Source organism: Protopterus annectens, chromosome 8.part1 (genome assembly GCF_019279795.1).
Source record: "Protopterus annectens isolate FY-2018-M chromosome 8.part1, PAN1.0, whole genome shotgun sequence".
In the NCBI taxonomy this organism is placed as follows: Eukaryota; Metazoa; Chordata; order Ceratodontiformes; family Protopteridae; genus Protopterus; species Protopterus annectens.
Window position 1 is genome coordinate 446,376,159 of NC_056742.1, and position 27,814 is coordinate 446,403,972.

Below are 27,814 nucleotides of genomic sequence, written 5' to 3' on the forward strand. Positions count from 1 at the left end.
TACTGTCTGGCTCAGGAAAAATTCTCTGGAGTCTACTTGGGGTATAAAAACATCTATGTAAACATTTCTAGGCAAAATTCCTAAGTCTTCTAGATTTATTTTATTTATTTATTTAACATTTGTTAACTGGGAAAGTCCGACTTGGAACAAAGGCAATTTTCAATGGAGGCCAGGGGAGAAACACTCTAGACTCATGTTTTTGTGACATGGGAGGAAACCCACACAAATGCAGGGAGGACATGTACCTTCTGCACAGAAGGCACTGCAGCTGAGAATTAAATGAAAGAACCTCTTGATGGGAGGTGACAACACTACTGCTGCACCACTGTGCCATCCATTATTGCATATTTGGGAGACATACATATGTCCTCCCATTGTTTCTTTGTGAATTGACTTATCCAATCTCTCTTCCCAATCCTTTCTAACCTCCTCTAATTGATTCTTACAGTTATCATGCAATATTTCATATGGCCTACAAATTATTCCTTTTTTAATGGCAGCTTCTGTTCTAGATTATATTAAAAACTCTAGCAGTGCTGGTCTTTCATTTAGGAACCCCATTTCTTTCTCTTTGCCTATACTCTACCAGGCTTGACACGTTGTATTTATAGTGTATAGTACAACTTCAGTCAAAATCCCAAAGAGTCAACTTTATAACATTTAAAGTCTGTGAGAGGAAGCAATATCAACCTATAGAAAACTATTCCAATACTGAAAAATACCATATTCAAAACTTAGCATTTTACTATAAAGAAACTAAAGATCATTATATTACTGCAGCTTATTTCATTAGCATTTTGTGTTACCCCTAATATTATCAAACATATAAAGTTAAACTAACTGACTAAAGGAAACATCTACCAGAAAAGAAGAAACCCTACTTTGCTATTGCTATAGAACATTATAAAACATATTTTAACTTTGCCATGTAAAAATTGAAAAAAGACTCAAAGAAATAGTGTGTGTAAGTTAATATTTAAACTGCTATTTCTCAAAACTGCAACTGGCATGAGTGCAAAACCTTAGAGGAAACCTCCTTGAGTGACATACAACAAATGTTAATTTTATCTGAAGCTTCATTATTTATCAGTGACTGACTTGGAAGCAATATTGCATATTTCAATTGCAGCTAAAAGCAAACAAAATACACCTCTTAATATCATGAAAAGAAACCAAACAAAACTTTGGAAAACTACTCAGATACTGAAGTACAACATATGTTATACTTACTATTTATTAATATTGAGAATGTACTAGGTTTCATATTATAGACACTATTTTATTAATGTACAGAATGAACATCTCTCTGAAGGTATGCGAAAATTATAGAAAGGATCTACAGAAATGAAAAAAAAAAACGAATTCCAACAGAGAGAAAGCACATTGACAATGATAATTTCCTTACAAAACATAATAACTTACTTTGGTATGTCTAGCATTTCCAAATTCTGCAAGCAGCTATAACCTGTAGTTTAAAATATTAAACTGAATTTCTCAGAACTGTAAAACTGGACACCTCCTTGACTGATGTGCAATCCAACCACATTTTGTTAGTTTGATCTGAGCAAGTCCATTTTTAATATACTAGGTTTGTAGAATATATTGTGTTGAGTAGTACATTTATGTTTAAAATCCAAAGGTTAGACTTAATTTGAATTCTGTAAAAAGCAACAATGGCAAAATGTACAAAACTGTTCAGGTACAAAAGTCCAACAAACTCAGAAATTATTCATTTAGTTTGAGAAAAATCAATGGTTTCTGTATTACAACGCAGTTTATTAACCTTACAGAATAAAGGTATACTCAAAACAAACGAACGCTTGTGGCGTTTTGTTTTTGGATCCAGAACAAAAGCTGCTCACCATCTATAAAAACAAACTGTTACATTATTTCAAAGTCTTTAAACTTTGTTGCACTTTTTTATATGGTCAACACACTGGTATAGTGCTCTGTTTTATTTATCAGATGCAGTTGTATGAGATTTTTTTCATGAGGTTTGATTGGGATTTACAGTTTAAGAAAGGCACCTATATTTAGCAATCATGTATTACTGCACTTTGTCTACAGAAAACAAATGTGAGTAAATGTGAGCATGGGGCACTTTTCACATGTTTTTTTTTCCAGACTATATTGTGTATCAGTCCTTTTAGATAAGTACATATATATATTTAGTGATTTTGCTGTGTAAAGTCATATATTTCCTGTCACAACCATTAATGAATGTTTCTCTTCTTTTTCATGTATTAAATTTTCCATTTTTTTTTGGCTTGGCTGTAACTTTACTTGAACTCAGGAAATTTATAGCTCCCATTTAAAGTCACAGAAAAGACATGTTGTTTCAGACATAACACATGTGTGTGCATGCATGCATGCATGAATGCACCTGACCTTTCATCACTGGCATGGTAATTTCAAACTTACTCTGAAGGAAAGAAGAGTAAGAAGCCATCTGATTACAAGGGACCCTCTATAACAGACCAAGAGAATGCTGAAGAAACCCAATTTCAAAGCTATAACAAGGGTAAACATCTGAACTTTTACCTCCAAAGTTATAGGCATAGCAAAAGGTAATTAGGAATAAGGCCCCGAACTAGGGGCACTATTTAAATGCTGATACAATTAACTTAAAACTTGTCAAATAATTTGTAGTTTTAAAAGGGATGGAGTAAAAGATTAAGAACAAGACTGCAGTGTTCCTCCAAAATCTGGGCAGCTGAGAGGTGGCAACAGGGTCAAATATTATGGGCACATATTGTCAGGAGGTACAGTCAGAAGACATGATGATAATTTCCTGTAAGCAGCCGAGCAGTAATAGGACTTGAGCTTGTGGCTGCTTAGATGACAGTCTCTGTAAGGAACCGTAGCAAGGGGTTATCATAGGTCACCACCACAAATTAGCTGAAAAAGTTTATACAAGTGTTTAGAAGACTCTATGATTTTTTTTTTTTTGCTCTTCATCTCTAGTCTTGGGTTCGAGGGGTTCAAACAGTGCTGGAAAGATACAAAGAGCAACTATAATAATAATATTTTCTCTGAAATATATTTTTTAAAGTTTTTTTTTTTTTTGCTCTACAGCTCTGTTCTGGGGGGCACCAGAAGGCGGCATTACTCGTGGCACCAAACAACGTTGCTGCAACTTGCAGTTTTGCTCACTTTGTAGGCAAATAAAAAGCACTAGATTAGCTTAGGTATAACACTGAGGGAGTCAGTTCAGGAAGAAAATTGGTGATCTACTGTAAATGACAATATATGGAAGAAGAAGGGAAGGATGGTCAACAGAGACAGTTATCTTCCTTCTATCCCTTCACCCATCCATCCATCCCTCTACCCATCCATCCATCCATCCATGCATCCAGAAACTCTTTCGCAATTTTTACACATGGCGTCAGGGTGTCCCTTCATTAATGACACTCATCTAGAGCCAAGGTTTACATCGCTGGCTGGCTAGCTCTACCATGATAGGTCTTTCACACCACTCACTCACAACCACACTCACACATATGGCCAATCTTCCTACTATGACAGGAACTTATATATATATATATATATATATATATATATATATATATATATATATATATATAACTTTATTTAACTTTATCAGGGGTGGATTTGGCATAATGGTTAAGTCTTCACATCAGAGATATAGGGTTTGATTCTAACCTTGGCTTATTACCTAGGCTTAAAAAATGGTCCTTCAGGGCCATTAGCCAAGTATTCACCTTTGAACCTATGAACATGTGGTTATTTTATGAGTTTTTCTAGTTGGTGGGTCTGGCATAAAGGTTAAGGTCTTCACCTCATAGACACAAGATACACAGCTTAATTTTGATGCAGACTTATTGGCTAGGCTTAAAATGGCTCTTCAGGACAGCTAATATTCACTTATGAACCTATAGCAGGTGGCATAGATCCTGTATTTCTTCTAGAAAGCATAGTTTGAACTAATACTAATGGTACTAAAGTAAAGGCTTGTTACAGAGAAGTAAAATCATTTCCAGAAAAGAAAAAGGTGGACAGGCAAGGGAAAGTTTTGGATACATATAATGACAGGGATAGGAAAGGGGATAAACCGCAGCTGGTGTCTAACACTCTATACAGTAGTAGAGGGACTGCAGACAAGCCCAAGGGCGAGTCAGTACTTTAAACAATGACTGAAGCGAAGAAGTAATGAAATTAAAAGTGAATATGCCCCTCTGCAGCACATGGGGGCTAACCCTAAACTTAACCTTGGCCCTAACCCCAAACCTATACATTAGGATGCAAAACACCCTTTCCCTAATAGTACCATTATTCAAACAGATTATATATGTATGTGTGTGTGTATATATATATATATATATATATATATATATATATATATATATAGTCTATATTAAAAGACCGAACATTCAAAACCGTGAATACGACAACTGCGACACATAAACTCTAAACAGCTGAAACAGCAAAACACGTAACATCAAAATACGGAACGCTGAACGTATTTCCTTGGCCAGCAGGGTGATCGTGGGGAAGAGGAAATATATCCTTCTCCCCATTGTAGTGCAATCTCGGAGTTGGTATATATAAGTGGGGATGTGGGGGATGTAGGGCGGCTTGCTCCCCTGCAAAAGTGTGTTTATTGAGGTTTGTTTAAGTAAGTTTTACTTACCTGTATGGTGCTGTTGTTTGCAGAAATGTGTTCGGCGTTCCATATTTCGATGTTTACATATTTTGCTGTTTCAGCTGTTTGGCGTTTCCGTGTCGCGATTGTTGTATTCGCGGTTTTGAACGTTCGGTCTTTTAATATAGACCCTATATATGTATATCTAAATATATATATATATATATATATATATATATATATATATATATATATACACAGAAAAGAAAGCTATAACTCTAATCAGATGCTAAACTTATTAAGCAAATACTAAGAAATATATTAAAAAAAAATCACTGTGCAGCCCTGTTTCTAGAAGGATTGCTCAGTACATTATGAGGAAACTATTCAAATATCTTTGTAACACTGTAGTTCTGCAACCCTGCCTTACCTATACCTTAGACAAAGGCAAATCATATTTTTTTTTAAATTACCTTCAGGGGGAAAGTAAACACCTGCTTCATGCAGTGGTTAACGTCTTTGGGCATGTTCGCTTTGTCCCAGTTTAACCTAGATGCTGACTTCATCAAAGATGTTGTCATTCTGAAATGTAATTTTATTTTATGCTTCTGAATTGTGAATACCCTGGATTTCAGCTTGCATTTGCTTTTTCAGTCTGCTAATTTAAATATACTGAGTTGTAATGTTGCTGTTATACCTTGGTCATTGCTGCCACTTCTTTTAACATCATCCTTGGTTGGGGGCTGTTTCTGTTCCTGCTCTTCGGGGCGGGGGGTAGTTTTAACTTCAAGCTTATCTGGGGGACTGCAGTTGTGGAGGTATGATGGTGGGTTCTGCCTTATTGTTGATTCTTCTAGTCATCACGTGCTCTGTTCTGGCCGTGTTACTCACTGCTGGTCAGCAGCCTGTTATAAAGATTCTGAGCCCCTGTTGCCACTGTTATCACTATGGCTGTCAGGTGATCTTTCAACCTGACGTGAAAACACTGTACTCCTCTGATCCTTTCTTGGTCTTGCTGTCAGGAACTTGGTCCTGAATTTGTCTTGGTAGTTTTGGTGGATAAACGCTGGTAATCTGGAATAGCTGGGATGTTGGAGCAGATCTGAACTGCTCTGTCGTCACTGTTGTTCCTTGTCCTGTCATCAGTATGCCACTCAGGGAGAACCCTTGGACTGCTTATACACCTGTGTTGCATTGTTTAATTTCTGCTTAGTTGTTAGTAGTTTTTTACTGTTAGTACTTTTATTCTGTTATGTGTGTATTTGTTTTAGTGGTGTTTTCTACTTGCAGTGTGCTACCTTAAAAACAGTGTTTCAAAAATCTGGAATGCTTTTACATCTTGCTGTTTAAGTTCTTTTGTTTCACTTGATTTTGTAAGAGTTCTTAAGAGGTAAGCAGGGAAATAAATCTGAAATTGGAGTTGAAGAAAAAGATATCAAATATGTAGAGATCTACTTCCTCTAATGAGGACATTGAGATCTTGGTAACCACTCTAGGAGTCCCGTTTTTCACACCCTTCAATGAGTAACATTGTCTGATGGTTCCACTGCTGATACCCAGTGACCTCATTATTTTGAGTACATGGGAAGATGGGCATTTCTGGCCTTGGCAACAGCCTTGCAGCTCTTCTAATTGGGTGGTAGGGACTGGGTCAATTAGAGCGAGGTAGCCAACCTTCTCTACCCATTGGTAGCTCTTCCCTCCCCAATAGTGACTCCTCTGAGCCCACTGCTGCTTTCCCTCAAGCAGAGACATGCCTCCAAACCCTGGATTCCCCACCATGACAGCATGGATTTTTCTTGGCTTAAACTCCACTGGGTATCACCTAGTGTTCTGCATTGTGTCATTCTGGTGGCAAGTCAAAGCCACCTCTCTCTGTCCCCAGGATAGGTAAACTGGCAGTAGCATCTCACACACACACACACACACACACACACACACACACACACACACACACACACACACACACACACACACACACACACACACACACACACACACACACACACACACACACACACATTCAGCCCCTGCTCGCACACACACACACACACACACACACACACACACACACACACACACACACACACACACACACACACACACACACACACACACAGCCAAGCCAGCTCCCATAGGCACCTGAAGTGGTATTTGAACTCAGGTACTGTAAGCAGGGCTGTATCCCTCAGCACCATGGAGCTGATTACTTTTAAAGTTAATATCGACATTTGGATAGATAATGAAAAATTTTACCCAGTCAGGTTTGTGTATCACTTTTTGAAGTAGGTGGGGGTTACTGAACTGGGGGTTCATTTGGGTAGAGTCATCATAGTTTGAAGAATGATCACCTAATATCAACCTGTAAACTTGTCATTAAACCATACTCAAAACATTTCTGTAAAGTCCAACAACTGATATTTAGCCAGACCCTGATGTAACCCATATCTCAGCTCATTTTTTTTTCCAGGGAACAACCTGAATAGACCAGTTTTAAACTATTAACCAGTTCCTCCCTTCCAGGGACTTTTCTAACTGTTTTACATTTCATTATGACAAATATCTTCCCTTTCCCAAGGAAAAATCCCAGATTTTCATACAATCATTTCATTACAGTATTAGATATTCCTTCCTTTTCCCATATCAGTATCTTTTTTGCTTTTCAGACCTTTTATAATCTCTGATTATGACCTTCCTAGCAACAAAGAGTGCCACAACATCTGTAATCCCATTTACTAGAAATCTTTTGTCTTGTATATTGAACTTATATTTTATAGGTTCATAGGTAGGTACTAGGCTATCGGCCCATGGGCCTATGCAAGCCTAGCCAACAAAGTTCCCTGGCTTACGCTACCCAAGAAAGTTATTTTCCTGTGCCACTGATGAGCAGAGACACAGAAGTGATCCCTGGGGTGTATTTCCTATTTCCCATCCACTCATCAAGATTTTTCTTGAAGAGTGCTAATGAAGAACTTTGCTTGACATAGATGGGTAGCCTGTTCCGGAGTATGGGAAGTTTCTGGGATAGGAATCTATCCCTCCAGCATGTCCTGTTTATTGTGGTGACAAGGTTTAGGTCCCTAGAGCGTGTAGCTTGGAGGGATTGGGATTTCTTTCGGTGTAGCTTGTCCAACAGCTCTGGTTTTGACATAGCTTTATATGTTAGGCAGAGATCACTTCTGAGTAGGCGATATGCTACGGAGTAAAGCTGAAGTTTTTTGAGGCGGTCAGTATAGGGCATTTGTTTGAGTCCAGTAATCCTCTTTGTGAGGTACTTCTCTGGCCTTTCCAGCTGCTGCAGATGTCTTGTGAGGTACATTCCAAAAGGGGCGTTGTTCTCTATAATGGGTCTAATGAGTGATGAGTAGAGGGTAACGATGACCTCTTTTTTCCTGGACGAGAACCCTTTTATGATGAGGTGTGCCACGTAGAAGGATTTCCTGACTACTGTGGTGATGTGACTATCAAAGGAGAGGCTTCTGTCCACCTGGGTCCCAAGGTGTCTTATCACGCATTCGGTGTTAAGTAGATTGCTGCCTATGTGGTAGTTCATGGGTACAGAGTTTTTACCAAAGGGGATGACCCTGCACTTTTTGGCATTGAGCTTGAGGCCATGGCTCTGACACCAGGCATCTGTCTCAGCGAGGCCCTTCTGTAGGATGTCCACATCATTTGGGGACTTGACTATGGCTCCTAGTTTGCAGTCATCTGCGAACTTCTTTAGCCAGAGGCCTTCTGTGTTAGCCTGTACTTCAGAGAAGAAGATGCCAAACAGGAGAGGTCCCAGGACGGAACCCTGTGGTACTCCACTTGTCACTGGTTTGAGGTCAGATTTGGAGTCTGCAGCTTTTATAGTGTGGGTTTTGTCAGTGAGCCAGTTGGCAACCCATCTTGTGATGTAGTTACATTCTGTTAACAGAAAAGTGAACGTTGCACAATCATTTTGTTGTTTTCTACCTCCAAAGAGAACATACCGTGAAGTATATGAAATGTATACTCACTCATTTTCTGAAAATTCTAAACCTCCCTCCTAGGAAATTGTATTTCTTTCTAATTTTGTCATTTAAAGCCCTCAGCTTTCCATCCACAGCCCATAAATAACACATGAACTCCTGTTCTCTAACCCCGTTTAGTAAAAAATAGATTCAGTGACCCTTTTGCCATATTACTGTTTACTTTAAATATGGTTGTCATAGCAAGGCTTACCCTAGTTGCCTAACTGAAGCCACACCAGCTGAGGAATCAGTAATTTGGTAATGTGAATCCCTCACTATCCAACACCTGAAAATAATCACTACCAAATGTGGTAATAATAATAAGATACAGGTATCCGCAAACGCTTGACCTACTCAATTTGGATTTGTCAAAGGGAGATCATGCCTGTTAAACCTGGTGGACTTCTTTGAGACAGTCACCAAGGCCTTGGATGAGGGGAAATCTGTGCTTACAGCTTACCTAGACTTAGCCAAGGCTTTTGACACTATCTCCCATTCAGGCATAGTTGACAAACTCACCCAGCTAGGTATCAAACCTTATATCGTTAGGTGGGTCACTAACTGGCTCAGTGATAGAACACATATAGTTAAAATAGGGGAATCCACCTCCAACAGCAGACCTGTGACCAGTGGTGTTCCACAAGGATCAGTCCTGGGACCTCTACTGTTTGGAATCTCTTTCTCTGAAGTACAAAACTAAAGGTCTGTGGCTGACAAAGTTTGCTGATGTCTGCAAACTGGGAGCATTCATAGAATCTCCAGATGATGTCAATATCCTACAAAAGGGTCTTACACAAACAAATTACTGGTGACAGAGTGATGGCCTTAAACTCAATGCAAAAAATGTATCATCATCCTTTTCAGTAAGAGCGATGTTCCTGCTATATGTCCCATCAATAAAAACACTCTAGGTACACACTCAGTGGTGAGAGACCTGGGCACACAGGTTGAGTAAGGGCATTGCCTCCAGAAAAAAAAAGAAGGTATAACCTCCCTGTACCCTTCCCTCATCATGCCAATAATTGAGTACAATGCCCCTTTTGATATGTACCTTTTCAAGCACCTGCAGCAATTGGAGAGACCACAAAGGTTCCTCACAAAGAAAATTTAAGGACTTTAGCATCTGTCCTATGTGGATCATCTGAAATCACTGTCACTTTATTCTGTTTCATACAGACTACTCAGAGGTGATCTCTGCCTTGCATATAAGGCAATCTCTGACCCTGCAGGATACTTGCTCTTATGGCTTTAACCTGGTATGTTACATTAACAGAACCTGCTGGAGGGACAGATATGTCTCCCAGAGGTTGCCACACCTTTGAAACAGACTCCCACTTCATGTCAAACAGAGCACTTCATTGGCCCTCTTCAAATGCAATCTCTATGACTGGATGGGTAACCGTAAATTCACCCCAGGGGTTCCACCTATGTCCCTCTTGCACAGGGGTGATAGGTGCAGATAGTGGACATAAGGGTAAAACTTGGCTAGGCTTATAAGAGCCCTAGGGTCATTAGCCCAGTAACCTCCTATGATGCTGTGATCCTATAATAATAATAATAATAATAATAATAATAATAATAATAATAATAATAATAATATCAGTTTGTTAACTAGGTAGGCCTACTGGACACAGAGTTCCTTTTTAGGGGAAACCCAGGAGCGATGTCTGGTTAAGTGACTTATTAAAGTTCACACAGTAGGAAAATGAGGGTTGAAGGAAGCAAACCTTGTACTACAGGAACTGCAGCTCACATGCTGCACTCTATGTGCCAGCTGCTATATAATCAATCCTTAGTTGCAATGTGTGTTTCTCTTAATCTACCACCTTCCCTCAGATTTATATCTTTCTGCTTATACTTTGCTGTCCTCACATCACCAACACTTCTTCCCATCATTCCAGAGATTTCTGTGCCCCTAACTACCATAGGAAATTAACCCCCTACAACATGTAGACTTGGGCGCGAATTTGACAAATGCTGCTAAAGCTTTATAAAAAAAACATATATATCCTTTTTTCTAATGAGCTGTTACCTTCATATTTGGGATTTCCGCCTTTTGTCTTATGAGCTGTCCCCTTCATTTTTGAGACTACACTACAAGGACGTTTGCTGTCAGTGATATCCTGACTTACTTCTCTGACTTCATGCCTTCTTTTAGACATTTTCTGCTGGTTATGCTTCCTGCTGTATGATTGTATAAATTCTGAACACCCGCTCCTTGTTCTCCTTTGTTTGAACAAGTTGTACAGGTTAATTGTCAGCATTATTATTTCTTATGTCTGCATGTCATTACCCACCCCCCATGCCTAACCAACTCTTTAACTGTTATAAGATCCCTAATTGTACAAATAGGAGTGAATTCCTACATTATGAATAATTCCTCCAACACTGACCCTAATATGCCACATTTGTCCACAATTTGTACACTGCGTCCTATCTTTCTATTACACACCACACCCAAATGGCCTTCACCCCCACATACAAATACATTAGGATAGTGCCTGGCTACATGGGGATGGAACCCTTAGTATTATCCAAACAACTGGGGCTTCATTAGTGGCCCTGACTCTAGTGTAGCCAGACAGAGAGGGGGTGAGGAGTAAAGGGGAATGTCCAGTAACTTCTACCTGTTTTGCATGTGCACAGTGGCACACAAGGCATTTCAGTGTGTCTGGTGATGATGGGAGAGACTAACACTTATGTTGCAGGGAGGGGGACAGGTCTGCTGATAAGCAGAAATAAGGGTATGTCATAAGTAGGTAGCCCATTGCTTGTCAACCCCCTAGTTTTTGCCAGATGCATATGTGGTAGGGATGGGGAATTAAATGAAAAAAAAAATACGCAAACTATCCATGATGGCTGCCTGGATGATGATCCCCCACCATCTCTTACCAGTGATGGCAATTTATGGGCTGATAGAATAAAAGAGGGTCCAATAGCTGGCAGGTAGTGGGGGCAAAGAGGGACAAAAAAATCAGCCATTGGCTCGCTAGAATAACAATACCACTTTGAGTGCCTCCAAAAATCACATTTGATAAGTGAGATGCCATGCCATTATCCACCATTAAATCAGCTACATTTGTTTTCAAGTACTTCTTCAAAATCTCAGGTTTTCCAAACATATTTCTTTTTCTCTTAAGGTAACTAGATCATCAGCTGTTGGTTGCTGAGCCTCCACTGACTCTGGGTCGACCTGTGCCACAAACCCTAACACACTGAGGAGCAGTTTAATCTTGAAGTCATTTGGAAGAGCAGAGACAAGAGAGCAGATCAGAGCTCCTGCCATGAAGTGTTATTGCTGCTTGCATCACTTTTTTGTTACACCAGTATCATCCCCCTGTGTATTTGGAAAGCTTTGTATGGTGGGCATACCTATAGGCAAATCAAAGGCATTTCAGCATTTCCTTTTTCATGTAAGCATATGCCTCAATTTCCCTCCCCATCACCAGATATACAGTAATGTCCCTGCTATCTGTTTCCAAGACTGCGCTAAGGATTGTGATATAAGGCATGTCTCAGGCACATTCCAAAACCTGCTACCCATGCAGAACTGAACTGAAACATACCTTATAATTCTTTCCTTCTGGTTTGTTTCTTCAGTACTAAGGTCACTAGCCAAACTCAAGTTACCTGCTTCATAGTCAGGCCTATAGCCCTCAATGACTAGGACCTGGCATAATTTATAAGTAGTTTTTTTAACTATCTCTCAAATCCTTTTCAACATGTTATGTATGTAACTTTGTCAAAATGTTAGGTAGTTAAATAAGGTCATTTTGAAAATATGTGTAATAATGTGTGTGTGTGCGTGTGTGTGTGTGTGTGTGTGTGTGTGTGTGTGTGTGTGTGTGTGTGTGTGTGTGCGTGTGCGCGTGTGCGTGTGATGTGTGTGTGTGTGTGTGTGTGTAGCATTGTGCTGGTAGGACCCTTTACATATTCTAGCTCAGAAACAGGCAGGCAAGTAGAAGTTAAACATGCCTGTTTAAAGCTCAGCACCCTGCTACTAATCAGATTGTCTGAGAAGGTTCTGGAAAGGACTTTATCAGGTGTATGTATATCAGAATAATGACAATCTGAGGAGGATTTCTGTAAAGGGAAAGGAGCTGGCAATTTTATAGAGGGGAAGACACCAAGATTTTTCCCTGCCTGTGAAGAGCTGCCAGGGAAAATACTTCAGGTAATCCCTGTCTGTACAGAAGTATAAATAGAGCTGTACTTACCTTGTGAGGTATCTAATTACTGTTCATTTATATTAGCCCACTATCTTGCCAAAGACCTGTGTGAGTGGAATGTTGCATCTGCTTGTAAAAAAATATGCATATGTCCTGAATAAATACTCCACTTGTCTTGAATTGTGTAAAACCAGCAGAATATGAACATTTGCCAGAGGAAGAGTTTATTTGAAACTGCAACTGACTGAATATTGTATAGTGAACTTCATGTGACCTTTAAACTTCTCCTTTGTTCGTTTTTGTTGAACATTTGCTATATTAGTCTCTTATTAACCTGTTTACACCTGTAGTACAGGTAGAGACTTGGCAATTTATTGCTTCATGTCTGTAACATTAGTTGCGTGGGCTGCAAACCAAACACAGCATGTTTGTTTTAGTGACACTTTAGTACAGTATTGAATCTACAATATTCGGTACCACAATTAAGCTGCTTAAGTGTGAGAAAATGATTTTATCTGAGCAAATGAGGCAAGACACTGCTTTACTTGTTCAGCTGGAAGACGTTTTTCTTAGATTTAAATTTTATTTGACTCTATGCTCCAAGGCAATTGCTGTCCAACCAACAGCAGCCATGTGACAACTCATTGACTGCCATTCGGTGTTAATGAGTTAACAGTCAAATTTTACCCATCAAACATATTACATGGATGTGTACATCTATGATCCACATGAAAAACAGGGTTTTATCTTGGTGCGTTTATATCTCAAGACTGAGATTTTAATATAAATTTAAGAATTAATCGAAGACCGCATATTATTGATAGTTAATGCAAAAGGCTACAAAATAGTATGACACAAATAATACCAAGCCTGTGAAATATTCTCTCTCCTTTTGTGTCAGAACCGAAGCACATCTATTTACATACCTACATTTGTCTGATAGCTTTCGTCCTTTTTCTCTGGCTCTTACTCAACTTCAGCATTTGCCCTCAACTAAAGTCAGTAACAGCCCCAACATGTGACAGTGCAGTCTATGTCTGTGAATCTGTACATTTACTGTGCCCTTCATCTCACATAAACACACACAGTCAGAATCAAAGATGCCATCCACATGCTGTCAGATGTCAGTAGCCCATTGGATGGATATACAGTCATCTGACATTCCAATTTACAACAGCCTTTGCCTAGGTCCATCCAACCAGAGAACAGAATGCAGAGGGTCTAAAATAGTTACTCACGTATACAATACTGCATTATTATTATGATGGACACACTGACTGAGTAGGTAGCTTTGAAATCTATTGTCTTATGCATATGGCCCAGACCCTCGGCACATAAGCAAATTAAAGTGCATCCCAAGATATATTAAAATGTTTCTTTCCTGAACTGCTAAAACAGGACATTCCCATTTTTTTTCTCTCCACTTAATTTCTCCACCTCTTTTGGGTTTCTAATACCATGATGGGAATGGACCCCATTCCTACGTCAAAGTATGATTAAAGTTCATGAAATTAGTATTGTTTCACTCTTTGATGTTAGCCAGAAGTGCTCTTCATGGCACTGGCAATGTACCCAGTAATGACTCCTCCTGCAATTCATATGGAGTTACATGTATTGGTAGTATATATAAATATGATTGTAGACTCTTTTTTTATAAGACCTGTTGCTCCTACTACTATTGAAACTATCTGGGTATCTTTCTTCCACATTACTCTGATTTCTGCTTGCAAATCCTGATATTTTCTGGCTTTATGTCTCTGTACGCAGGACATTGTAGTCACTGAGTGTGGTGATTTCAATGATCAATGCTCCTTTTGTCTTCTTTTGTTGGACCACTATAATCAGTTTTCTAGCATCTATCGTTTGAACTGTTGGTAATGAATGATCCCATATGATGCAGACTTCATCATTTTCTGTGATGTTTTGTGGCTCATGTTTCCAGTGTTTTCAGCCACTTCAATACCATAATGTTTGGACAATCCCCAGTGCAACAGTCTCGTCACATTATTATGCCTTTCGATATACAGTCCTTCTGCCTTTAGTATGTTGCAACTGGAACGAGGTGTGCAACTGTTTCCAATTCTGTTTTACAAAATCTACATTTGTCAGTTTCTCCCACATGTTCAATGGACTTTGTAAACCAATGTGTACGTAGCCCACTATCTTTTGCCGCCAATATTAACCTTTCATCTCTTGGTTTGAATTCGCCTCTCCTTAACCAATTCTGCATTTGTTCCTGATCAACATGAGGTTCTTCCAGAAGTTTTCTATTCTTGCAACTATATTTATGCATTTTCCACATTTCTTGCCTTCTCATCTGGTCCTTCACCTTATATTCTTTTTTTTGTTTTTTGGCACATTCACTTGCTACCCGATTTTTATCCACTTGTGTTTTGATTTCCATTCCTGCTTGACGTCGATATGTTTCTGCTAGCCTAAGCGGGGAAGTCATCTTAGGTTTATTCTCCCCATGTTTCAAAAATTTCACTACATTTTGGTCTTGTGTGGTCAACAGATGTGTGGAGTCCCATGATTGTAGATCTGTACATGTAATCATTTTCAAGGAGGCCCATCCCTCCTTTGGGATAGGGAATATATAATCTTGGTATGCACTGATTTTTATAAATCATTTGGTGAGCATGAAACATCCTTCTTGTTTTCCTAGCTAATCTATCCAACACATTTTGGGGCCAGTCAATCATTCCAAAACTGTAAGTTAGGACAGGAGGAGCAAATTGGTTTATAGTTTGGATTTTGTTCCTAGGTGTCAACGCTGTTTCCAGGATTAATTTAAATCTTCTAAATCTCCTTACTGCGTTTCATTCACATTTGTTCATGTTTTATTGTTGATCCTTCATCAATTTCCAAATAGTTATACACTCCCTCTTGCTCAAGTTCTTTTACTCATAATTTCATTATTGTCCCAAACTGATGTTTTCTTGGTGCTGCAGTTTTCCTGCTTTAAAGGTTACTTTTGCACATTTATCAAAACCAAATTACATTCTTATATCATCTGAAAAAGTTTTGACAGCTTGTACTTTCAGTTCCTCATCTGATGAGCTATACAATTTCAAATCATCAACAAAAAGAAGATGAAAAGTCTTTACACTTTGTTGTTTTCTAGGAGACAAATTATAGCCATGGCCTAAGCTGTTAAGTAGACAGCTTAATGGGTTAAGGGCAAGACAGAATAGCAGTGGTGACAGCGAGTCACCCTGGAATATCCCCCTTTGAATTTTTATCCCTGGAATAATAATTTGTCCTTTATCATGGCTGAATTGCAAAGTGGTCTGCCACTGTTTCCTGGTCACTGTAATGTAGCTGATCAGTGCAGGGTGCATCTTATACATTTTAAGCACTCTTTTATCCATGAATGTGGGATACTATCAAATGCTTTTTTATAGTCAATCCATGCTATACTTAAATTCTTCCCCTTTTTACAGTTCTCCACTATGACTTTATTTCATAGGGTCATAGGTGTGTACTAGGCTAATGGCCCTGGAGCATTTACAAGCCTAGCCAATAGAAGTGCCCTAGCGTTGTGCCGTCCGATGTCAGCTCCCATTGCTTCTATCAAGTAGAGCCACTGGAGTGATCCCTGGGGTGAACTTTCTATTTTCCATCCAGTCATCAAGATTTCTCTTGAAAAGGACCAGTGAGATCCTCTGCTTGACATGTATGGGAAGACTATTCCAAAGCATGGGCAGTCTCTGGGTTATGAACCTGTCCCTCCAGAATGATCTGTTGATCATTTAACAGCAAATGATCCTTTGTTCCATATGCCTTTCTTTTATTGCCATTTTGTTCTATTGCCATAATAGAGTTTCCTTTGAAATGCCTATAGACTCTATCAATTCCAGTGTATAGTTTATACGTTGTCAGAAGGCAAGTTGTTGGTCTATAATATTTAGGGTAGCTTGCAGGTTCACTCTTAAGTAAGAGCATTGTTTTTCCTGTTGTTAGCCAGGTTGGTGTCTGTTCAGGGTGTGCATATAAATATTTCTTACTCATGGCTAAATCTTCATGCAAAGATGTTAATACTTTTTACCAGAAGTTAGGTACTGAATCTAGGCCTGGGGTTTTCCAATTTGAGGCTTTTCTTAATTTGTTTCAGTCTCTCTGGCTGTTATTTCATCCCACTTCGTATCCTGCACCTTTAAACTTCTTATTCTTTCTTTTACTTCTTCTATCCATTTAGCATCCTTGTTATGTTCCACAGGATCTTCATAGATACTTCTCCAAAATGTATCTATTTCTTCTTTTTTGATGGTCTTTCAGTTCTTTATATCTTGTTTCCCAAGTCTCTCTAAAACTTTCTGGGTCATCAATAGATTGCTTATTTTGTACTTTTCCTTTATATTTATCTGTGTATCTTCTAAGTTTTTCCACCTGTACTGAGATGTTTATTTTATTTGCAATATTGCATGATAGATCCTGATCTATTCTAATGGTCCACATTGCGTTTAGCTTGTGTGTCTTTCTAAGTATTTTTGGTGATTTGTTCCCTCTTCTGTACTTTACTAACAGTAACACTTCTTGTCTTAGTTGCTTTATAGTTTTCTGTATTCAATACTTCCATGATGGTATTCAATTTCTCCCCTTCCTTTCCCTCACTACCCTGTGTTCTTGTGGTAGAACTTTATCTGTTATTAATTTGGCTGCACAGTAATATATCCTGTTACTTCTGTTATATCACATGAATCTCTGTGAACAGTCCTAATTACAGTGTTCATTTGTTTAATCAGACTTCTGACTTTTTGAGTTTTAATGACCTTCTGAAGTCTATTTCTTTCATTGATCTTAATATGACAATCTATCTCTGTTAAGTCAAGCAACTCTTCTCTTAGTTCATTTTCTTCTAAACTGAGGGCACATCCCTTGTTTTCCGTTTCCTGCGGGCATTCTATAGAAAGTTCTCTTACATCTTCCTGTGGCACATTCTCTTCAGTTTCATCCTGTGCCATGTATTGCTCTGTCATATGAGAACTCACTGGCCTATCACTCCTCAACATTAACAGTGCCAGTTACCACAGTTTCCTGTTCCATCCTTTGCCATCCAGCTTCAAGTGAATGTTTATACTCATTTCCTGTGGTAGGGTTCAAAATATCTTCATATGGAACCTGACCAATTGCTTCCCATTCTACTGCTTTCCCCTTAATTTGGAGTTCCATTGCTCTATCCTTCTGTAGTGCTTTCTGAATTAGATTTTCTGCACTGAATCCTCACATATGAGGTACTCCATAACCTCAGTTTCTATTTCTTTCACTCCTCCATTACTGATCTCCTTTTCAACTTTTCCTCTTTGTCTTCTTAGTTTTTGTACTGTAAAGTTTTCCATGTCCGGATTCCTTTGCCTGCATTTCTTGTCAAATATCTTTGGTGCTGCTCTTTTTGTATTGATTAGTTTTGCTTCCTCCTTTGCATAAATATTACACCATATTAACTTTCTTTCTTTCCCATGTCCATATTTCTTCTTCAGATTCTCCTGATCTTCCTGCTTCTCCTTACTTTGGGGACTCACTCCATCATGCTGTGATGTAACCTGTGTTAGACCTTCTACACCAAATCCTTCACTTTACAGGCATGCCATAACTTCAACTTTTATTTTTTAACTTCTACTTTACTAACCTGCTTTTCTAGATACCATCTTTGTGATATTATTTTTTTATCGTCAAATTTTCGATGTCTGGCTGCCTTTGCTTGTATTTCTCTTTGAATATATTTGGGGCCGCCTTATTTATGTTGATTAATTTCGCTTTTGTATTTGCATAAATATTGCACCATATCAAATCTCTTTTTCTTTCCCATGTCCATATTTCTTTTTTATACTTTTCAAAAATATGTAGGTTTTGTTGTTTATATTTTTGCACTTCCTCAGATGCTTCTTTTTCCAATCAGATCAAAGTGTCTTGGTTTATATTCTGTTTTTTAAAAATCTATTGTATTGATGACCACAAATTTTTATTTGAAGCTTATGACAGTTTTTCTTGTGGAATTATTTTTCTTTCCTCTAATGTCTCTCTTAATCTTTTTGTATATCTTGTGTCTGGAAATTCTGGGCTTTTTGCATAATAGTAACAGTACATAATTTCTTTCTTATCCTCAATAGTCCACTCTATCATCTTATGGCTGTTCTTTGGCCGATCAGTCTTTGTGATTTTTGTGGACTGCTACTTCCTTCTACAACAGGGGGAGGGGCATCCTCCCCATGGACCTGGCCTGGCCCCATTGTAGGAATGTTTCTGTATTTTGAGGATTCTACACTGTTGTTTTTTCCAGTCCTGGCACAAGTGAGTCTACCAGGATTGGGCACTTTTTTATCCCTGGTCTTGTGCACGCAGCTTTTTTAAGTTTTTGACCTACTTCTGTCTATGATATATGCTATATAAATACAGTCTATATATCAGTGTCACCTTGGTGAAATTTTGTAGAAAAACAGGGTTCAGCTTATGAAGGTACTCACCAAGACTTGAGGATGAATTCAATTTCAGCACTACGACTCTCCTTTGCTTGCTGACTTTTCATCTCTCCATTCCCACAGTGTAATTGTTTGGATGTACAATTAACAAGAATGTCTCCTTCCATGGCAGAGTACTCAGCAGTCCCCTTTCAAAAAGAGTTAGGGAGCATTTACAACATTGTGGACAAGTTACCCCTACCCAATATAAATATACTATCAAGGGTGGCCCAGGTCAACAAAAACTTGATAAAATAAATAAAAGAATGAATGAATGAAATAAGAGTGCAAGGGATTCGTTGATGGGTATAAACAGTAGTGGCACGGGAAAGTCATCTTGATGGGATATAATCATTTGTAGTACTAGCAAGGTGATGATTATACTGTGGCACAAGTGGTTTATTGATGCACTTTAAAACTTTCAAAAAATATACCCCTACATAGAATTGAAGAACATGAATGTACCCTTCATTGGGGTTGTAGATCATCAAAGATTATTAATATGTCTACTATGGGATCATGAGAAGTTTGGGTAACATGAATTGGTTTCAGCATACCATGCATATCATCTGTACTAAACCTTGTATTGACAAAGCCTTCCTGTGAGGTATATATTAGCCTTGGTAAAAACAGGTTAAGTCTGGCAACAAGCATTTTGACCAGGTGTCCATTTCACAGTATGACGGCCAAATGCTTGATCCTTGTGCATGGCCAAAATGTACATTCATTAAAGGTCAACATGGTTAGGGTTTGCCATTATCCTGGAAAAAACAGTGACCTCAGAGCTGGTTATCTTAACTTTGGGATGCAGGTGAAGAAGCCCCTTTCGTGGTAGGTGTTGAAGACTTCTCCCCCACCCATAGGAAAAGATACACTTTTTTGCATAACTTTATCTGCAAAATTTTATACTACTATATTGGATAGCATACTTATAAAGTCTGGGATGTCTCTATACAGATAAAATCATTGAGGCAGGAGTTCCAGAAATACAAAATGAAAGAAACACAGATCATCTGGCAGTTTGTAAGAGGCAAATCATACAGGTATAAATTTAATCCTGAGTCAAGAACATAGTCTCCTAAAAGCATTTCAAGACCCAGTGATAAGGCATCAGGCAGTAAATATCGAAGTAGTAAATGTGTTAATGCATATAAAAAGCTAAGCAGCATCTATAATAATATGAACGAGAACATTGACCAAGCCAGAAAAATGCATCCTTTGTATCAGATAGTAACACAGGACTGCCTATAAAGAGAGGATATTAAAATTTATCATAGATTGTCTCATCTTGACATGTCCATAAAACTCCATATGCAGAGCTATTAACAATTCACTGGTTATATATTATGGCAGGTAGGCAAATACAGAAAGTAGTGTGTGCTCGACCTTCCTTTATTTTTAAAAATATGACTAACATAAAACGGATGTTATGTTATGTTATGCTATGTTATGTTATGTTATGTTATGTTATGTTATGTTATGCTATGTTATGTTATGTTATGTTATGTTATGTTATGTTATGTTATGTTATGTTATGTTATGCTATGCTATGTTATGTTATGTTATGTTATGTTATGTTATGTTATGTTATGTTATGTTATGTTATGTTATGCTATGCTATGCTATGCTATGTTATGTTATGTTATGTTATGTTATGTTATGTTATGTTATGTTATGTTATGCTATGCTATGCTATGCTATGCTATGCTATGTTATGTTATGTTATGTTATGTTATGTTATGTTATGTTATGTTATGTTATGTTATGTTATGTTATGCTATGCTATGCTATGTTATGTTATGTTATGTTATGTTATGTTATGTTATGTTATGCTATGCTATGCTATGTTATGTTATGTTATGTTATGTTATGTTATGTTATGTTATGCTATGCTATGCTATGCTATGCTATGCTATGTTATGTTATGTTATGTTATGTTATGTTATGCTATGCTATGCTATGCTATGCTATGTTATGTTATGTTATGTTATGTTATATGTTATGTTATGTTATGCTATGTTGTGCTATATGCTATGCTATGTTATGCTATGTTATGCTATGTTATGTTATGTCATGTTATGCTATGCTATGCTATGCTATGCTATGCTATGCTATGCTATGTTATGTTATGTTATGCTATGCTATGCTATGCTATGCTATGCTATGTTATGCTATGCTTTGCTATGCTATGCTATGCTATGCTATGCTATGCTATGTTATGCTATGCTATATGTTATGCTAATAGTAATAAGAGAGAACCAGGCCTTGTTCAAGAGAAATCTTGACCAATGGATGGGAGATCGCAGATATACCCCAGGGATTACCTCAGTGTCACTGCTCAACAGAGGCACAGCAATAATGGGTATGGTTCCCCCCATAATAAAGGTGTGCGTATGTCATTAAAACTATGGGCTAGGGCCCTCAGTGTCACTGCTCAACAGAGGCACAGCAAAATCATGGGTATAGTTCCATATACTAAAGGGGGGGTAAAAAAGGATGAGCTATAGGCTAGGCTTAAATCCCTGGGCAGATAGCCTAGTATGAACCTATGAACCTATGAACCTATGAACCAAAACCATGGAACAATTGCAATTTTGTCAGTACACAGAAGTGTCGAAACAGTTCCTTCATCCAGATTTAAAGAAAACCTTTTGGTTTAATGTGGAAGGGACATGTGATACTGAGCATTTGGTTTACCTAGATTTCTGTGAAACCTGCATGGCCTATTATGTAGGTAAAACAGACAGAAAGTTTAAGTACAGAATCAGGGAACATTTATATGATATACACAAACAGGTTTCGACTAATGCATTAGCTAGGCATGTCGTGAATACTTCTGTCTTGCACACTTTTAAATTTTATATGGTAGACAATACCAAAGTTACTAACAGGTTAGGGGACATTAGGAACAGGACTGAAGTCAATGACACTAAATGGATAGTTAGATTAAGAGCTGATGTAGGTAAGGGACTTAATGATAAAGTCCCTGTGAAACCAGTTCTGCAAGCTAGGCCACATAGGAACTAGCATTTATCTTAGTTAAAATGTATTTGTATCTGTTTTAAAGTTTGTTATAATTTTAAAAGGAATTATTAGGCTTACTATTAGTACTATCTTTATACACTATTTATATATTTTTATATTTTTACTTGAAAAGTGCCTTTCATATGTTCATATGCATGCTCTTTTTATAGACCTTTAAGAAATGTATTTTCCAATTAGATTAATTGGGTATCAATTATGAGTGGTGTATTTAAATGGAAGCTTGTGATGTTTTTGTAGATACATCTGAAGAAGCAGTGGGTTACGCTGTGAAAGCGCTTACATTTTTTAGAGTATTTTTATTCTTCTTCTTCTTTCGGCTTTTTCCTGGTTAGGAGTCACCACAGTGGATCACCTGTCCGCTCATGATTGGCAGTGGAGTTTTACAGTGTTGAGTTGCCAGCCGAGCGCCCAACCTTCCACAGAAGGCACACACACACTCACACGTAGGGCCAATTTAGAGTGTCCAATCCACCTGCAGCATGTCTTTGGGATGTGGGAGGAAACCGGAGCACCCGGAGAAAACCCATGCAACCACAGGGAGGACATGCAGACTCCACACAGAAGGCACCCCAGCCAAGGATCGAACTGGAGAACCTCTTGCTGTGAGGCAACAATGCTAACCACTGCACCACCGTGGCCGCCCTTTTAGTGTGTTTTTATTAAATGGACTTTTTGTGACAGCCATGAAGTGCCGTTGTTTTGCCTTGCATCTTCTTGCCTTTTGGATACTACTAATCGTCCAACATACTGAAAAATCTAAATAAAGTACATTGCTGGGTGGCAGAATACAGAGAAAGCACACATAGTTAGAGCCACCTTGTTGTAATGGCTAAAGGAGGAAACTGCATAAGAACAACTGTTTAAAATCTACATAGGGGTTATTTTAGAATGTTTAATACTCAGCGTTTTTCTTTTTTTACAGTAGCATTATTCATTTCAGCATGATAGATTTGGTCCCTAATTTACAAACCATCCTTAGGTTAAGAAGGAAGAATGACTTCCAAACATGCAGTAATGCCCAACAGGGTGTGTGTTAATGTGTAATTAATGCCCGGCTGGGGGTGTTATGAGGCCCAATGCCACAGGCGGAGAGCCTCTACACCCCTGGAAGGGTGTTAATTGCACATTAGTACACACCCTGGAGAATATTATTGTGCTTAGAGAATGGGCTCACTGTAAAATTGTTGTGTTTTATTTACTTATTTATTTTTAAGTACTATATATTTTTTTAATATATTTTTGCTATAAAATAGTTCCTCCGCCTAATGTTTCAAACATGCTGTAGTAGATGTTAATGGTGTGGGAGGGAGCATTTTACATCCAAAATATAACACTTAAAAACATATCCAGGCATTTACTTCATTTTTTGGTCCCCTACTCCTAAAATGTTTGGTTTGTTGCCAGTCATTGGAGATTGAAGTTATTAAATAATGGGATACATTTGAGTTTCAGACTATTATTTTCTTCAGAAAATTCATACTAACACAAATCCTTTTAATTAAGCAAGTCTCTCGTTTTATAAGACAGTAATTAAGATCTGTTCTTATTTTTCAGCCTCTGCTCCCTCTTTTAGGTTTATCCAGATTTCTTCAGCTGAGAGGTCCAGAATTATGCAAATGTCTTTATTGTCACTCTCGGTCAGTCTTTCATGCACATCTCTTTTTCAGAAAATGTATGCTAACAAATCCTAATAATCAAGTCAAATATGCTCCTATTTTGAGCCTTTGTCCCCATTTGTTTTAGATTTATCCAGATATTTTGAGCTAAGAGTCAATAAGAGCATACATTTCAACTGTCCAGATTTTTGCAGACTGTTCAGATTTTTGGCTCATATGTTTGGTCCCATCCTCATAAAATGTGTAGTTTTCTGACAAATCACTGGGGATTGAAGTCATTAAGTAATGACAGACATTTGAGTTTCAGATTTCATATCCTTCAGGTAATACATGCTAATGGAAACCCTGTTGTTCTAGCAACTTTCTAAGTTTATAAGAGCAATATTTAAAATCTGTCCTTATTTTGGTCATTTGTCCCTCATTATTTGTGGCTCTGTTCAGATTTCTTGTGCTGTGAAATTGAGAGGCATGAGGTATGCAAACCTCTTAACTGATGTTGCCAGGGATCGCTGTCACTCTTCACTGTCGCTGTCTCTCACTCACACAGTTTCATCTGCTTTCATGCATGAATACACTCTAACTCACATCACAGACATACACAAACACACACACACACACACACACACACACACACACACACACACACACACACATTTTTATTTTTAAATTTTTTTCTTTTACACTCGCTAAACAGCACAAGAGCTGCTTAGCGAGTGTAAAATCTTTGCTTGATCAATATCTCTTTACAGGTATAAACACACATATACACACACACAGACACACACACACACACACACACACACACACACACACACACACACACACACACACACACACACACACACACACACACACACACACACTTTTCTGTTTTGCATTTTACCGTTAGTTTTTTTTCTGTTAGAGCTCCACGGCAGATTGATATACTACCATGCAGAGGCAGACTAATTTTTAGCAGGCATTACTTGTACATTAATACCCTGCTGAAGAACTTCACTCTCCAGTCAGGGTGCTGATATACAGTTCACCCATTCTCTAATGATAAATTACTTTCTTTGTGGCCAGCATCCATGGGACCTGACAATATCCCAGGCTGTGTTCTACATGAACTACAGAATGAACTGGCACCCTACCCAAGTACCATGTTCAATCATAGCCTCACCTCAGGCTTTGTACCCACTGAATGGCGCCGTGATGGTTATCCCACTCCACGCCTGATGAGCCTGGTCTGCAAGGCCATGGAGCGTATCATCATTTGTAAAAGGCAGATCACGCCTCCTAAACCTGATTGAGGTGGCCAACTGGCTCACGGACAGACCCACACTGTGAAAAAGTAGTTCCAACTCTGACATCAGACCAGTGACAAGTGGAATGTGGGCAAACTACAAAAGCTAACTGAGACAGATACCTGGTGTCAAAGTCAAAGCCATGGCCTCCTCAATAAAAGTGTATTGTCATCCCTTTTGGTAAAAACTGTACCCATGTCCACTTTGATAATCACATCGCCACAGTGGTCAGGAAATCCTTCTACATGGCTCATCTCATCACAAAAGGATTCTCATCCAGAAAAAGAGGTCATTGTTCCCTACTCATCACTCATGACATCTACAATAACTGGAAAGACCACAAAACTACAGCTTTACTCCATCGTGATACGCCTACACAGGGCGATCTCTGCCTAACATACAAAGCTATGTCAAACCCAGAGCTGTTGGACATGCTCCACTTAAAGAAATCCCAACCTTTTCGAGCTACACACTAGGGACCTAAACCTTGTCACCACAATAAACAGAACATGCTCAGGAAAATAATTTTCTTGGATGGCGAAGCCAGGGTACATTTTTGGCTGGGTTGTGGCTAGGGGTTGTAGGGCCAATAGCCTAGTACCTACCTATGAACCATGACAACGACCATGTGACATAATACCACCTAAAATAGTTAAGCACTCAACCCAGACAGGTTGAAGCCAAGTAGACCAAATGAAAAGCTACCTGTACTCCACAGAATTTGTTGACAGCTATCATCAAGTACTGAATGAGGACCACCCCTAATGTCTGGTACAACTGGTCCAATGGCTTGAATCCAAAAGAATTCGCCATTTAAAAAAAAAAATTGGCTAAAGTATTTTCATTTTTGTTTTACTTTTTACTGCATGAATGCTCATATTCTTCATTAAACCTCCGTCAAGTTTACCGCATGTAAAAAGCTACCTGTACTCCACAGAATTTGTTGACAGCTATCATCTACAGCATTTCAAAACACCTTTTATATATTTATATATATATATATATATATATATATATATATATATATATATATATATATATATATAGGATCACTACTAAATCCCGAATACTTACAATACCGAAGACTGGAATCCCGAGACCAGATACCCAAAAGATGAGAAGACCGGAACACCAGAAGCACGAATTTCAAAATCTCGAAGTACGGAGATGTCAGGAGGTTAGGTCAGTATCTATGTTTGGTTGTGTTGGTTAGGGGCTTAAGTGTGTGTGTAAGTGTGTGTTGTGACTGTGATATGTGTGTGTGTGTGTGTGTGTGTGTGTGTGTGTGTGTGTGTGTGTGTGTGTGTGTGTGTGTATGTGTGTGTGTATGTGTGTGTGTGTGTGTGTGTGTGTGTGTGTGTGTGTGTGTGTGTGTGTGTGTGTGTGCGGGGAATGTAGGTGTATGGTGGTGTTTTCATGTGTTTGTCTGTATAGTGCGACCTTGGAGCTAGAATATTTAAGTGGGGTGGTAGGGGCACAGCCCCTCACATGGGGGTGCAGGGGGGGCTTGCCCCCCTGCTTTTATGTAGTGTAGGCTTGTGTGTTTGTGTTTTGGGTGAAGGTATGTGTATGTGTATGTGTGTGGTGTATATTTAGTGTAGTGTTCGGTATTTTAAATTTCGTGCTTCTGGTCTTCCGGTCTTCTCGTCTTTCGGGTATCTGGTCTCAGGATTCCGGTCTTCGGTATTGTAAGTATCCGGGATTTAGTTTTGATCCCACACACACACACACACACACACACACACACACACATATATATATATATATATATATATATATATATATATATATATATATATATATATATATATATATATATACACACACACATATACTATTGATGAATTTAGTACTCATTAGCAAGGCAATTAACATCGGAAATACTTGTTCTAGGGATGTAAATCTCTTCTACAACATCAACAGAATGGTTTGGAGGGGCAGGTATATCTCACAGAGGATATCACTGCTGTGGAGCAAACTCCCCATCCACATAAAACAAAGTTCATTGCTGTCTATTTTCAAGCACAACGTAGATCTACGGATGGAAGCAGAAAATGTACCCCAGGATTGCACCCTGTATTATTGATGGACGGAGGGATTGTACCCTGTATTACTGATGGACGGAGGGATTGCACCCTGTATTACTGATGGACGGAGGGACTGCACCCTGTATTACTGATGGACGGAGGGATTGCACCCTGTATTACTGATGGACGGAGGGATTGCACCCTGTATTACTGATGGACGGAGGGATTGCACCCTGTATTACTGATGGATGGAGGGATTGCACCCTGTATTACTGATGGACGGAGGGATTGCACCCTGTATTACTGATGGACGGAGGGACTGCACCCTGTATTACTGATGGACAGAGGGACTGCACTCTGTATTACTGATGGACGGAGGGATTGCACCCTGTATTACTGATGGACGGAGGGACTGCACCCTGTATTACTGATGGACGGAGGGACTGCACCCTGTATTACTGATGGACAGAGGGACTGCACCCTGTATTACTGATGGATGGAGGGATTGCACCCTGTATTACTGATGGACGGAGGGATTGCACCCTGTATTACTGATGGACGGAGGGATTGCACCCTGTATTACTGATGGACGGAGGTAGCTCCTAAGTGCTTTGT

At 38.7% G+C, this 27,814-nt stretch overlaps 1 protein-coding gene across 2 annotated transcripts in view; it reads left to right on the forward strand.

The window, feature by feature from the left end:
• SLC6A2 (solute carrier family 6 member 2) overlaps positions 1–27,814 on the forward strand; it is a 1,697,790-nt gene that overhangs the window by 1,137,431 nt on the left and 532,545 nt on the right. The gene's annotated exons all lie outside the window — the stretch shown is intronic.